The following is a 16,153-nucleotide window of genomic DNA, read 5'->3' on the forward strand; positions in this document are numbered from 1 at the left end:
GCCAGTCATGTCAGTGGTTATCAGAGTCTCATTATAGTTGTCTTCTACAGAACAGAAGGTGAATAGGATCCTTATATATTCTTTTTAGATTTCATCATTTTTCTTCCTATACATCCTTCATAGCACATGGGAGATTTGCACCATATTCCCGTTCTGTACTTCTGTGATTTTTAATCTCCTATGTGTTTCTGTTAATGTGTGGAATTGTTGCTGTTGTTTCTTTTTGAGTTGAGAGGGATTTGTTCATTCATCTATTTGGGTTGTGCACAACTGGGGTGTGCTGGAGTCATTGCTGTTTTGTTTGCATTTCCATGCTACATAGCCCTGATAGAGGGCCCAGACGCTCCCCAGAACTGTCCGCTAACACTGGGGAGAGTGGGGGTGGCGGGGGTGTCACAGGTCCCTGAGGGCTGTTCCTCTCCCCTGGTTGTCAGCCAGTGCTGCTAGAGACTAAATAGATTGAAGACTGGGCTACAACCTTGCCAAAGCAATAGTTGAATACAGAGGTTGTCCTCATTCACTTCATTTTGAAAAGTTACTCAGAAAGGTAATCATCCCCAATGGTGGGTGAGGAGTTATTTCTCCATTTAGGTGGCATTTTATTTTTGCCTTGCAGCTTGCCTGTTAGGCACTCAACCTACAGTGGGGCAACACCTGACCTAAGTGGCACTGGATGTTGCAGCATGGTGTGAGAACTCTGATGGCTTCCATGGGCAAAGAAGGAGAACATCAGTCATGTGGATGCCAGAATCTAACAGGAAGTAAGTTTGTGACATGCTGACACATGTGGACACTGCTTCTTTTCTCACTGCAGATGAAGGGATGGACAGCCTGGGCAGCTGCCTGTTCATCATAAACCCAAAGCCAGAAGGTACCTCCTCACCATCACTGCCTGCTTGCAATCTGATGTAAGCTCTGGAGAGCTGCCTGGGGCTAAACATGGCACAAGCTTGTACTCAGTCTGAAGAGGACAGTAGTTAGTGAAAACATCTCGGCCACTAAAATAACTAGTATAGTAACTGGAAGAGAATTGGTGAATTGGATGGTTGATAAATTTAAATGGAAAGGTTAAAAAAAATACACTTTGGGTTCCTTAAATACTGTTAGGGATAATAAATCATGTAGTAATTATACAGATTAGTTATGACAAAGGAGTGTAGTCCAGAAGTAGGAAATTTGATAGTTAAGGATATGGTTAGTTTTTACTGCACTGCACCAAAAAAGGCCATTGCAACATAAATGCCAAGTGAATTCTCTAAAACTTGCAGCTGTTTTCATGATGTTGGTATTGCTCAGTACCTGCACATAAAAAGCAAAGACTAAATAATGCTTGTATCCTGACCTTTGTAGTGTTTTTGGTGGGTTCTGCAGATGTTATGAGGCACTGACTATGGCAGACAATTAACAAACTCATTTGAAGTTTTCAATTTAAAACTATAGTTGCCATGAATCACCCCTTAACATATGCCTACCTTTGTTACATTTTCAATGTAGGTCTTAATTGTTTAAATACTTGCAGAAAACCAGTTTATTTTTAGAAATATCATGTCAGCCTGAAGGCATGTTTTGTGACTATCATTCCATTACTTTTTCAGATACCAAGGTCTCCTCAGGAATAGCAAATAAGCTCCATTACTCAGCTAGAATTAATAGAAAACATATATATATATATATATATATATATATTTTTTTTTTTAAACACCTCTTCATGGAAATATCCTGACATAACTCAAAACCCAAGAAAATATTCTTATCATTCTGAAACCTTGTGAATATTCTCTTCTGTAATACATCTTGTTGGTTAACAAAATTTGTAGCTGGCATCTTCCAATGACACCTTGTTAACTGACATTTTTCCTAATATAAAATGTCACATGTACAGAATCTGTAAATACCCATAATAACCAAGTAGATTGAAAAATTATCATATCAACACTTCACCTTTCAATACTTCTTCTGGATGATCGTGTCTGAAGGCCAGGAAACAGCAAAAGACTTGTCTTTTATCCTATTGACTCTTATGGCTACAATTAGTTTAATAATAAAATACTGTCAGATTTAACTTGAAAGTTCTGAGCTACTGTCTTGAATAAACTGTTTTTTTTTTTTTTTTTTTTTTTGGGAAAAACAAAACAAAACAAAACAAAAACACAACAAGGATAGGATCAATGAGGCATACTTGAGATTTTAAAAATAGTATTGTGCTTCAAGAAGCATTAAAATATGTTTAGACTAACTGTGAATCAACATTGTAAAAACTGAATACTTGTTGCTAAAGTCTTTGATGTAGTCTGAGCTATTCAAGCCAACACTGAACAAAGTTTTCACATGTGAAATGAGGCAGGAGTTTTTTTTTTTTTTTTTTAATCCAAATAAAAATAAAATACTATTGATGTGTTTGTTTCAGCAAAGTTTTCCTCAGGGCTTGGGTAGAGTTTCTTGTCTAGTAAGGGAGGTGAAAAAAAGTCAAATCCTGTAATAATCCAGGTAAGGAACTACATCTGGAAAGCGGGCAAGAAAAATAATATTCTACAGTTTTATCCTGGGATAAAATATAGGGGATGATGTAACGCCACCCACTTAGACTGAAGATGTATCTGTTCTTTCTTATACTAGGGAATCAAATATATATTTTGCAATTAATGGATAAATTACTTTAATTGCTTTTTTTTTTTTTTTTCCCCTGCAAAAGGGGGCAAGAACTTAAACATTTCTCTGACTCTTGAAATTTATGAACTTATACACACAAGCACTACTGGTCAAATTACCAAACAACATTTAAAAAACAGTGGTACCAGGCAAAAATATATTCTTGGTGAGAAAACACAAGGTGGTCATCATTACCAACAGCCCTGGGTCAAAGTAGCCAATACAACTGCTGCATGCAGCAAAAAGACTGCTTAAGTGTCAGCTTAAAAGGTAAAGATAGTCTGTTGACCTAAGCATTTCTAAAGTTTAAATAGAAATCATTCCAATTAGATAAAACAGCACTAATAACAGACGTGTTACAAATTATTTTTTGAATGGAATCTTATTTTCAAGACATTTAATAATTATAAATATTTTGAATAGTTTGAAGAGACCATTTTATTCCATTGTTAAAGTAAGTTAAATTAAAGACGAGACCAAACTGAATGATGTAATTCTTGAAGCCCTAATGATGTAATTCTTGAAGCCCTCAGTTCTCAAGTCTGATTTATATATGTTGCAAATCGACTAAATTGGAAAGGAGAAAGATAAGAATGTATAGATGATTCTGTCTTCTGCCCTTTTGTCAGATACCATGGTCAGTAACCAGCAGGGATCCTTAGTGCTCCTAAGCATTTTCAGTTTCCTACTCTAGAAAGGGCTACTTCAAAGCTCCTAATCTTCTGCATTTATTTTTTATGGCAAAAAAAAATACAGTTGGCAGTTACCAGAAGGATATGAATTACTCTTGGAAAGGATTGAGAAGCACAAATTTAGGAGTTAGGAAAGTGGTTTGACAAGTCTGGAAGATGGAAATAGGAAGGAAAAGGTGAAATATTATTTCAGCAATAGTGTTAGAAACAGCAAACAGCATTTTTTTTTTTTTTTTTAATGAAGGATGTTGATATCTTCCTTACCTTTCTGCCTCATTTTAGAAAGATTTTTACTCTGAAGTTTTCGCTAAAGTCACACAGCCACAAGCCCTGTGAGAGAAATGTCATTGGGCTGTGCTACAGCAGTTTTCTCTTGTGCTGCTTATTTTTTTGCCTGGAAGCACAGGAGATAAAAGACTAACCTTAAGACGATAGTGCAAGTCAATAGTAAGGTCCTGAATGAAGTGGGAGACACAGTGCTTACAGTCCCTGCTGGACAGCAGTCAATATCAGACATCACACTTAAACTGTCACAATTTGACCTGACAATCCTTTTTCAGAAGGACCAGAAATAGAGCTAGCCAAGTTACCTTGCATTTCTGAAGAAGGTCAGGTGCAGGTCACTGGCAGTTGGAAGCGTGTGCTAAGGATGTCTGGTATAAGCATGAACATTTCTAGCTTGCATAAACATAAATGTTAAGATGCATAAGGAATTGTTACTGCATAGTTGGAACAGGAGCACAGTTAAAAGATCTTTATAAGGAACAAAGAGAGATGTTTTCTCTGTTCATGTGAAAAAAGAAATTACTGGAAGAAAAAAAAAAGGAGACTTATATAGTCAGCAATATATGTTCTAAAAATGCAATTTCCGGATTAATAACAAAGACACTGTTCTAGTTCACTAGTTCCTTTAGGACGTGCGCTTTTGACCCATGCAACATATTGTGCCCCATGGCTCTTAGCTGAACTGTGACTTAACTGTGCCTATTTTTTTTAAATGTGTGATGTCTATTAAAACTAGCTGGTGCTTGTACCAGCACCCCAGTGGAAATGAAAGAGATGTCTCAGTGGACTGTCCATTGGTTAAATATTAAAGGATCAAACTTTAATATTTAAGTGTGTATGTAGTATATTATATAAAACAAATTCCCATCTGAATATTTAAAATTTTTCCTTTAATCTCAGGAAACCCAGCATTTCCACCCATTAACTCTAATTAACCAGATAAAACAGTATTTCAAGAATATATCTCCTATGAAAAGAGTCAGGTTTTTCTGTGATTATATATATCTTTGCTCCAAGGCACTTATTAATTTGCTTAAAAGTCCATGCATCATTTCACAGGTTGTTTTAGCACTAGTCATCTTATCAGTCCACGTCTGAGTAAGGCACACTTGAAAAAAATGGAGTGAAAGATTAAGTATTCCTGCATGCTCTACATTATAAATATAACTGTCTTCATTTTATAAATGAGTTACCATAAAAACAGAGCAGCAGAGGAGGGTGAGAGGTGATGGAGCACAGTGAAAGATGGTGGGCCTGACAAATACAGCTGGGGAGAGAGTCAGAGGCAGCAGCCGGATAGACAGAGTGGGAAATCTCTTATTCCCCTGCAGCTGAAATACTTCTTCACTCAGCTATTTTGTGTTTCATGTGCCAGGGAACAGGAGGAACGGGTGGTCTGCAAGGGCAAGAGGTGGTAGTGGGACAGAAGAGGCATTGCCCCAACAGTGAGGGCTGCCCTACCAAGGTGAGCAGAGTGATGGGGACAGCAATCTGCCAACCCCATCACCCTGATAACCCCATGTGGTGAAGCAGGTTCAAGGCTAGGGCAAGGGTGTCATCTCCTTGAAGTATCACAGTAAGATGGAAACTGAAAAGCGAGGTCCTCAAGGTGAGCAAAACTGAGGCCCAGCTCTCCAAAATATTTCTTCACCATCTTGATATGCAACACTGAAATCATCAAAATCTCTGCCAAGCTACCCTTTGATTGGTTGAGTGTTTAAGACTTGTAGTTGGGTCAGCGACAACACACAGCTGAAATACTGAGGCCAACCTGTGAGTGAACCCTGCCTCAGCCCACACCTGGGTTTTTGGTTAGATCTAAGTCTAGTCTGTATGGCAAGGGCTTGAATTTCACCTTCCTACATGTCAAGTCAGTCCTCTAATCACAGGTTGTCTGCTCACTGTCTTCTCTCAGCATGGAATAGTTCACAGACAGTGGAAGAGCCTCAACAGGAGACCTGGCAGGTCTGCAAAGACTGTGGAGAGGTACTTGATCATGAGCAAACTGGCTCCAGAAACAACATGCTTGCATCAGAACTGCATTTCACTTAGGTGAATCAGCCTTGTGTACTTAGATGACTGTTTGGGGTCTGGGACACATCCACCTTTTTACTTAATTGGTTTCTATGGCATGGGATCAGGCATATTTCAGCCATTGTCACTGAGATACAGCCATCAAAGATACAGCCTTACACACCAAAGTGACCAGAATGATGGTGGGAAAAAAAAGCATTTAGGAACCTTAGGGACTGTGCAGAGGCATATGAAGTAAGCGTATGCCTACTTCCAATTCTTTATTCTTCAGCTGTGGCTGAATTAGGGAGATACTTGCTCAGCAGATTTCTGATTTTTTTTTTTTTTTTTTTTTTTTTTTTTTTTTTTGTCAGCCCTTCACTCTTGCCATTCATTGTCTGGGAAATTGTTTTTGGGCTGAGTAATCCATGCGGATACAGGGGGAAAAATGTTGGCTTTGCAACATTTAAGTACCTTTGAGAATCTGGGCCCAAAGGCTTAATCCTACATCATCAAAGTCAGTAGAAACTTCCTGAAGTTAGAATGGGAAATTGAGGTAAGAATGTGAATATGCTCTTTTATAATTTCTTTTTTTATAATTTCTGTTGATAAAAAGACTCAGAGTAGTAATTCTTCTTTGATGCTTCTGCTGTAAAATCAAAGTTCAATGGGGCTGGTGTGTATCTGTACAATGCTCTGACATTTTATCCTTGTTCTTCAGCTGCACAATCATAGCAGCAAATTGAACAATAGAGAAAATTGAAAATAAATGTCATGAAAATCTTATTAATTTCACTGGGTGCTTGGCTTATCATAGAAACTTAGCTGAGGAATCAAAATTAATCAGTTTGAGTGAAAGAGGGGAGAAGCAATTCTACAGTGCAGGTGGAGGTATGGAGAAGAGGAAAGGGCAAAATGGAAGCAGAGGAAAGTAGAGAGGAAGGGATGCAATATAATAGCAGTTCTTTTTAGTTGGGAAGAAGAATTTTGCTCTGAAAAAGACAGGATGAATCTTTGTGATTTTTTTCCTAACAAACAAAATATCTATGGATGCAACCTGTTTTGCTTACAATTCAATGAGGGAGACTCAAGCTATTATTTTGGAGTGTTACCTTTTCTCTGCCACAACTGAAATAGACAAATAATTGAACAGAAGGTTTGGAAACTCATTACAGATAATTATTAAATTACAGATAATTATTAAATAATCTGTTGTTAAGAAAGTTTCTTGGTCTGACACCTGTAGATTAGATACCAGGCATTTAAGTGTTGAACTGAATTCTGTCTAATGTGATTGGATGTTCACACTGTAGAAATTGCTGTATTTCTCTGTATTGCTCTAAGCTCTTGGTGTCAATGATGTCCTTTTCTAGGGAAAACTGTGCATGAAATATTTTCTGCTTAGGAAGATGTTTCTTTTTATCAAGTTTTTAATTGTTGCCTTCCAGTTTTATGGCAGTTCCATTTACTCTTGTATCATGTTAACAGCAATTTTGCCAACGTAACTACAGCTGAATTATACTACTGGGAGGTCAGAGAGTGGTGATACTGAAGCTCATTATTCACTGAGAAAGTTAGGTAAAATGGTTTGTCTGCAGGCAAAAATGTCTGAAGAAATTTTGATTAAGCTATTTCTGCAGGTTTCCTACTCAATTTTTTTTTGAAAATTTTTGTTTGAGAGATTTTTTTTCCCGTGCAGCTGGAAAGGAGGAATTTTGAGTTTTAGATTTGAAAATTTTGATTTGTTACTGAGGGAACAGATAGATTGAAGAGATAAAATAGAACTGAATAAATAATGGGAAAAAAAAAAAGCACAAACAAACAAACAAACAAACAAAAAATGAGGAAATGGAGAATGCAAGAAAATTAGAATGAAGAAGAGTAAGGGTGTCAGGACTATGAGAATTCATGTATTCAACAGCGCTTCCTTCCACAGCTGGAAGAAGTGGATATCTCAAGGCATTCCCCTCCCCTCTCCAGAAAACAAACACATTCTTAAAGAAGGGATACTTTACCCACAGCGATTTTGCATACTGCAGTCCAAAATATAAAGTGGCATATATTGAATATTCTAATGGCAAGTATAAAAGAAAATGGCTCATTAATGCTATCATACTCAGGATTACCTTTTAAGAAATACTGAGCTGAGAAAACTTGTGTTGTTAAGGGAAGCTTTGAAAAATTATACTGTTCAGTGTCAACCTTTCAAGATTTGTTAGCTTTCAGCAAGGTCAGAGCAATCAAGATGTGGAAGCCCTTTTTTGATAAATAGCACATCATAATCATAAGAAACATGTCAAAGGTTTAAATTATTCTATTATAATGAAGAAACATTTTAAAAATGAATTTTTAGATATTCCCAAATTATGTAGCAGCAGAAGATAAGTTCTTTACAATTTTGAGTGCATATTGCTTTTGGAAAGACAGTGAGCAATCAGAGCCATATATATAAGCCATGCTTCTTATTTAACTATGAACTGAAAAGCTCCATCTCTTAATTGAATAATATATTGATAATATATTATGAATATGTAACTTTTATGTTACCTTTCTGCTTTTGTATTATGTTTTCCTAAAGAAAAAAAATAGGGAATTTAATTAGGTCTCCGAGCCTTTCAACAACAGGGAAAGTATCACTATCAGATTAATAACTGGAATGCAGCTGGAAGTTCCCTCTGTCTGTCAGTAATTTAACTTGGCTAATCTTTTGTAGGTACAAACTACTATGCAGCCAATAGGATACAGCTAGAATTAGTAAGACCTATGAAGAAATTCCACACTGTGTGATACACATAATAGGCTTAAACAGATTTGGCTTAAAAATAAGTTGTTAATTGACAGCATATGACTGCCTAAAATCACACAGCTGCTTTGCAAACCATTCAGACAAGCAGTTCTAAATTAATACACATCTAATTCATTATTTATGTAACAAATTATCTCCTTTCACAGTTAACAATAAGGAAAAGCATTTCCAAATGGGTCATCACTGTAATTGGCCATAGAGTTATGCGGGATGCCATTTTCAAGGGATGAAAATGAACTGAAAGTTATTTTGAAAAAAAAAAAAAGTTCAGATAGGAGCTGGCCCTCATCTCCCATCTAAAAGAAAAGGAGCATAAATAAATAAATATTTCTCCAACTGCTTAGCTATATTTATTTTCCATGGCCTCCCTGCCTACAGCAACACGGATGTCCCCTGAGCTCTTGAACCTGTTTATTTCCCATCCGCTACCTGTCCAATTGAAGCAGCACTAATTATCCCAGAAGGCTTTGCTCAGTTAAGGCAGAAAAAACACTATGCAGGAGATGCATCAAGGCTGTTGTAGGCAACAGGTTGTGGAGCTCTTGGTTGGTGAAACACAGCTAAAACCTGGAGTCACAGACTGGAGCTGGGGAGGAGCATCAAAGTGGAGGGGCAGGGGTAGTACTTCACCTACATAATATGCAGCAGTATCTGAGAAACTCATTATTACAAACATGTGCACATCTGACCTAATTACAGTTAGATTTATGTCTCTTCTGCATGTAATTTATATTGCTTTGTTCCCTATGTTGCTGAATGTACCCTCCATAATTTGTACCTATCCCTCAAGGTCATTCTCTGTAGGTCTGCTTCAATAATAATTTTTCATAATTATTTCATTTTTATTTTTTTTTTCAATAATATATATATATTTTTCATAGCTCATACATTTCCCTGTTCCAAGACTCTCCTGGGTTTGTAGTTCTGGAGGAGAATTCTGTAATTCATCTGGGAATAGTTCAGATACATGTTCACCCCATGATGTGTAACACTGACACTTGAGGTTCTGCTGGCAATCACCCCACTAGTGCTCTAAGCACTAAATCAGGTATTTTATCAGAATAGGAAAAACAAACAAACAAACAAATGAACAAAACTAATGAATTGAAAAAATATAATGAAATTGTAAAAACCTTCTTTTCACTTATTCTTGGAAATATAAAAGCTACTCCATTTACTCTCTCTCTACATAGGACTTATCTAAACCATGGAGTTCAATCTTATCTAAATCATGGAGTTCAGGTGGATGGGGCCAATGTGCCAGAAGCCATCCTACCCATGAGGAAACCCATGAAGAATGAAGAAATGTTTCCATCTTCCTTACTTGACTGCAAACTGAGGGATAGGGCGGATATGAAGAGGATAATAAAACACTCTCAGCATAGCAGTGTCATATTTTTACCTCCTGTAGACTCTGGAAAAAAAAAAGGGAAGAGCAGATGCTCCTATTGGGGCAACTACTCTGGGCCTTAGCTCTCAATCTGACAAGAACCAAATAAGGAGTGAAGTGTGTGACAAATGAGAGGCACAAAAGTATTCATGCAGGAAACTTGCAGTGTTCTGGGATTCACTCCCTTCATATAAATTATTCATTTTGTAGCTGGAGACTCTGTTTATGACATGTGTAAGATTGGCACTAAAATATCAGATGGACCATGTGATTGTAGAGCTAGTTGGAAAATGAGAATTCAAGTTCAGTGGAAAAAAAAATGTGGAAGATTTGAAAATTTGCTTTCATTCCATATGGGGGGAAAACAAACAAACAAACAAAAGACTTCATAACATTTTTTTTCTTGATATAAAACCTAAAACAACACCTATCCTCAGAATAGCAATATGGCATTCATGTGAAATCAAATCCTGGCTCTGCAGTGAAATTCCTTCTGTTTGATATAGACAGGAATTTACACCTGTGACTTCCAAGTTCAACATTCACTTGGGGACTTCTGCTTTTCTCTCTAATTTGGATCAAAAATTTAATCCCAAATCCAAGGGAAAATACTGAAATGAAAAGCCTCCTGGAAAAAGATTTGTTTTTGATGAATTTGGTATTTCTGAATGAAAAAATTAGAATCATTTGTTGATATTGCTTGTGCAGTGATATTTTGGCAGTGTTTGTGATATTTTTGCTCAGAAGTCAGTCTAGCTCAAAGAGATTATCAACACTTAATAACATCTGTTCCTATGATAAACTTAATAAATAAATTACATATTCTTTGTTAGCTCCTGTTATTGTTGTCTTTTTTTAAAAACAAACAAACAAATAAACAACAAAAAAAACCAATGTTATTTTCCTTCTTCATCTGGACAGTTTAAAAAATGTTGTTTATCCTGGGTTAAAAGTGGACTGTGGGCTAACATTGAACAGAATTATTGTGCTGAAGATGAAGCATAAGTTCTGAAGAACATATGGTCTCTTCAAAAGAATATTATGAATTTCTTGCCCTACCATGTATATCTCTTCTAATAACAATATCTTTTTTTTCAGTGTTGCTCACAGTATGATGCTGTGATTTGGTTTTATTTTTCCAATACATAAAAAGCTATACTATAGCTTTTCAATATCACCTCACTAATGGCATTGGACACTAAAGTTATACAGAAAGAGATATTTATAGAAGGAAATATTTAATGAATGGCATTTAAGATGTTTTTATGGTCAGCTGCACATTCTGGCCACCCTCTTTGTCATACAGGAGGTATAAAAGGATGAAAAATGTGTTCACAGTTCAGCAGCACCCATTTGTATGATTAATCTTATTCAGAGAGGTAAACAGACACCCTGGGCAGGATATAGGAGGCATCTGTGGTAGAAGCCTTTGACTTTTCTCTGACTGTACTGTATTGACAGTAGCGTAGATAGAAATAAAGGAGGAAGCTACCTGAAAGTGCAGCAAAAGGGGTACCAAGCAAGAAGTAGATCAGTGGGTCAAGGAACAAGTGCAGATTTCTAAATGAAGGAAAAGCTGTCCTGCAGGATAGACTCACGTATGCTGAATGATGCCAGTCCTTCTGTAATAAAGCAGTGGGAAAATACACCTCATTGCTGAATGATGGTAGTTATCTGACTGGTTCATGAGTTCATCCTATATGATTATCTTGACATAGTTTCTTGGTAATGCAAGGGCGGATTTTGCTACAGCCTTTTGTTATAAATTGCATGATGATCTACATAGAAGTCTGTTAAGCTGCATGCTCTCCTAACTTGGACATGTCCACAGATGGTTATGTTCACTGAAACATGCAGTTTCATATAGTTTCTCATATGAAGTATGGCAACAATGGTTGGTCTATCAGGATTTAGAACAACAAAAAAACCCTGAACAAATCAGCAGTATTAGCAAGGAAGGAGTTCAACTGCAAAGCCAAATTGACTTCCAGGGAAAAGTACAGAAAAAAAAGAAGACTTTTGTGTATTTTTATTTTATTTATTTATTTATTTTTTTTATGGGCAATGCCTGAAACACTAGGACGGCTGTTAAAAGATTTTAAAAAACTCTTCTTGTTTTACAAGCACTGAAACTCCACTGAGAAATTAGAGGAACAATCTCCTTAAGCCCTGAACCAAGATGCTGAAGATAACACAGAAACTAACATCACAGATCTGAGCATCCCAGCATGCACATTTAGCTTTGGAACTGTAGACATTTGGTTAATTACAGACAGCACCATACATGAGCCACACTATATCATCTCCCACTGGTAGGCAGTGAGCAATGCCAGCCATCAGATTTGGTTGTGGTATGCTGCCAGATCCTCTTCAATGGGAGAGAAAACCAGCTCTGTCAGCATCCTGACAGAAAATGAAATGTGTTTTAGGGAGATGGACTGTGAGGGAGGGAGCTTAAAGTGGAAAAAGGCCAAGAAAATCTCTAAAATTCAGCCCTTGTGGAGCAAGGAATTGGAAAAGAGAAACTAACAGTCTGCAGAGATGGTGCATCTCAGTGTTTGCAGAAACTGTGCAAAAAAGTGTTTGTATCATCAAGTTAGCAGAAACAGAGGTTACAGATAAGCTTAGGAATCTGCACTGAACAGAAACCATGAAACATCACATTGACAATAAGTTATAAAACATTACAAATGACTGCAGCCTGGTCACATGAGTAATTCAGGGCTAAAAAAAAAAAGTTTGCTGTTTATGTTAAGAATGAGTTTTTGCTTGTAAACTGTACAAACCAACTTGCACAACTTGTGCCACATTGTTTAACATGTACTGTTACACTGTAATTTCTATGAATAGTAGATTATCCCAAGAGCTATTCCAGTATTTTTTATGCTTTTGAGAAGAATTATTGCCTAAAGATGCCTAGGAATTTTGCATAAATTATTTTAAACTAATTCAACAAAATCAAACCAGACTTTGGAAAAACATCATTTGGAAATGTTTGTGTGGAATGAAGTCCATTGGACAGCTGCCTGGCTTCTCAGCTGTTGATCTGGTGAACACCATGTGGGACCAAGGTGAGGATTTCCCTGAGACTGGATTATCCACCACGTTTGGACAATGTTGTCAAACTCATTGGAGGAAAGACAGAAAGCTTCAAAGTGCACTGTGAATGAGGGATGTCTGCCCTGGTACTGCAGATGCTGCTGCAGCTCTCTAGGACACAGCCTCTCTGGGACACAGCCTAACGTTTCAAGATGGGCAGGTTATCCCTCTGCTGTCAGGGAGTTTTCCAGGCTCCTGCAGCCTCAAGGATTGCCTGGGGAGCTGCTCTCTGGACCTAGGTGAGCACAAAGACTCCCCAGGAGCTAAGGAAGCTGTGTGTCCCATATCATTTAAGAAAAATAAGAGAGAAATAATTTAAATTTCCGTTAAGAAACAGACCTCTCTACACTCTTCAGCAATGTATTTTGCCATCTGAGCCCTGAACTGGAAGGTATTGTTATTTTTGTATAAAGTGCCTGGGGTGGGGGGAAATTTCTCATGGAAGTGCAGTGCTGAGTTTTGATTGCTTTTACTCTGAGGCAATATTCAGAGACAATATTCAGCTTATCTTCAAACAGATAACAATAACAGGATGGTATGCCAATTGCAAGAAAAATTCAGCCAGCAGGAACTGCTACTGCCTCTATCAAGGAGCTGTTGGCTTCTGAAAATCTGGTCCAGACTGAATCTCGGAGCCCTTAGGGAATGGTCCAGATCAAAAGGTGTGAAGGAAGCCCATGGATTTATTAAACTGTGTTACAATTTTGAGATTTTTATGCTGGAAGTCCTGTTAGCATTTGACACCCCCCAATGATTCATTTACAGACTTCTGGAAATGGAAAAGAACACTTAGGTATACTCTTTTCAAATGTCCTCAGCTCTTCAAAGTGGTTAGCAGTAAAAAGCCTCATAAAGAAGTATAAGAAGGAAACATAGGAATAGCCTTGATGCAGAGCTTGCATCCTGTGTTTGCCAAAATTGAAAGAAAAAGAAAAAATAAACAAAACCCTAAGCAGCCATGGGAGTAAACATAATCAAAAAGGAGCTACTGGTTGTGTTCTGGGAAGTGGAATGATGCCATCAGCTCACCATTGACTACAGTTTGGTGTGCCTTTTACTTAAGTTGTTAAAAAGTATCAAGAAGAGCCCAAGAGATTATACAAGAGGTAGTGGTGTTGACACTCCAGGACAGTAACTGCTGAAGCTGGGTGGAAATTCAGTTGCAAAACCTAATTTCACTGAAAAAGCCAGTAACTTCTGCCGGAAACTTCTCTGATTTGATGAACATCTCCTTATCTTTGCCTTTACCAATGGCATTAGTACCTGAACATCCTGTGGTTGTACTTTTTTTTATACAACCAGCAAATGTTCCTAAAGTAGATACTGTGATTGTTTCATATACCCAGACAATTCTCCTCACTCCTTTCTAAATGGTCAGGTCCTACCAGATTTTTTTTTCCTTAGTTAGGTGACTCACTGTGACTTTCCATTATTTAATTTCATCTGATTTTATTAAAGTAATACTTCCTGAAGAGTCCTGATTCTTCTCCCTATTGACAGTTCTTCTCCACATTCTGTCATCAGTGTATCTAATTAGCTCAATTCTACTTCATGTGCCAAGACAATTAATGAAAATGTTGAACAGATAAAAAAGCATATCCAAGAACCAATCTATAAAAAACAACTATACTAATCCTCACTCTACCCAGATACATCCTTTTTCAATAGTACTCATTGACTCATTGCCCTCTTCCTTTCACCTACTACTTTACTCAGTTTAGTTTTTCTACTTATCATTATCTTTTCCTGCTTAGCTAATAACTTCCCATGCTGAGCTGTACCAAATGCTTTGTAGCAATCTGTGTCACTGTGTTGTATTTCATTCTCGCTTTCTTTTTTAAAGGATCATCTCTCTGATTAAAGAAGAATATATGGTTTTAATATTATTTGCAAAATTTAACACAGCATTATTAATTTTTTAGTGGTCATTTTACCATATTTTTCCGAACTCTAAAAGATTTTTTCCCCGGTTCTTAAGATTTTTTATTTATTTATTTATTTATTTATTTATTTATTTATTTTAAAAGACATGGAAGACTTTCCTAGGTATAAGATTTCACCAGTTCTGTAGGGTACAAATTCCAGGTGATTTTCTCAAACCTACTTCTTGCCCCTTGCCACAAGCAAGCATGCCAAGTGCTTCACAAAATATCACAATATTCAGCATTGCAATTGGCAGTTATTGACAGTCTCAGTGGAGATGACAGTGACTAGATTGGCAAGGAAAATGAATTAATTTGTCATTCTGAGTGGATCTTCTGTAACAAGGTTAAAGGAATTTGGCAGCTCATAATTGGAAATCTTGTTTTTTGCTGGCAGTACTCTATACAGTGAAGGCTTCAGAGTTATCACTGGTGCTTATTACAAATTAAACAGATAAAAATAGCCAAGAAATATCAATTCTGCTAATGAAAAACAAACAAACAAACAAAAGTGAAGTACAATTTGATTTGGAATTTACTATTTCTTGTATAACTTTCTCATCCTTAGTTTGGAGAGAACTCTGTAATATGAACAATGCTTTTAAATCATCCCTCAATTGTTTCTCACAAGTACAATGTTTGAACTGGCAATTTTATGGGTCAGAGGGAGGTTTTGCCAGATGCACAGATTTCAGTGCTTTGTGAACAGCTACTGAGTTTAGAAATGTGGCAACAGATTTTTTTGACAGTATCAATTAGATCTTCTATCCATTGGGTCTTGCTGAGAAAGTGGTTGTCTAACAAGCACTGTCTGTACAGCATGCAACATGGGCAATTCCCCTTGGAGGCCATATAGGAAAGTTTACAACCATTTTCTTTCACAGGCTGTATACTTGCAAATTATTTTCTCAACTCTTAAAGCACTGCTAAAATACACATACATTTGTTCTGTAATTTACATCACGTCCAGTGCCAGCATATGTAATATTTCCATCTCACGGTGTAATAGCAAATGGTAGAACTGGAATGGCATTATTCCCTGTAGAAATTTACTTTCCTCTCAGGTTGGCTTATTTGGAAAACAAATTTACATCCTTTACAGTTTTAAATGCAAAATTTCTGGTCAGTTGTCCTTTAAATGAGTTCCTTTCCTGGCCTTTTTTTTTTTTTTTTTTTTTTTTTTTTTTTTTTTTTTCTGGAGGGCAGTTTTCCTTTCTGTCCCTGGGTACTCAGTGTCTTTATGGAGAATCCCTCTGACTCTTTATTTCCTTTTAGTTTCTTTTTTTTTGTTATCGAC

This window comes from Aythya marila (assembly GCF_965140915.1).
Source record: "Aythya marila genome assembly, chromosome: 2".
Lineage (NCBI taxonomy): Eukaryota > Metazoa > Chordata > Aves > Anseriformes > Anatidae > Aythya > Aythya marila.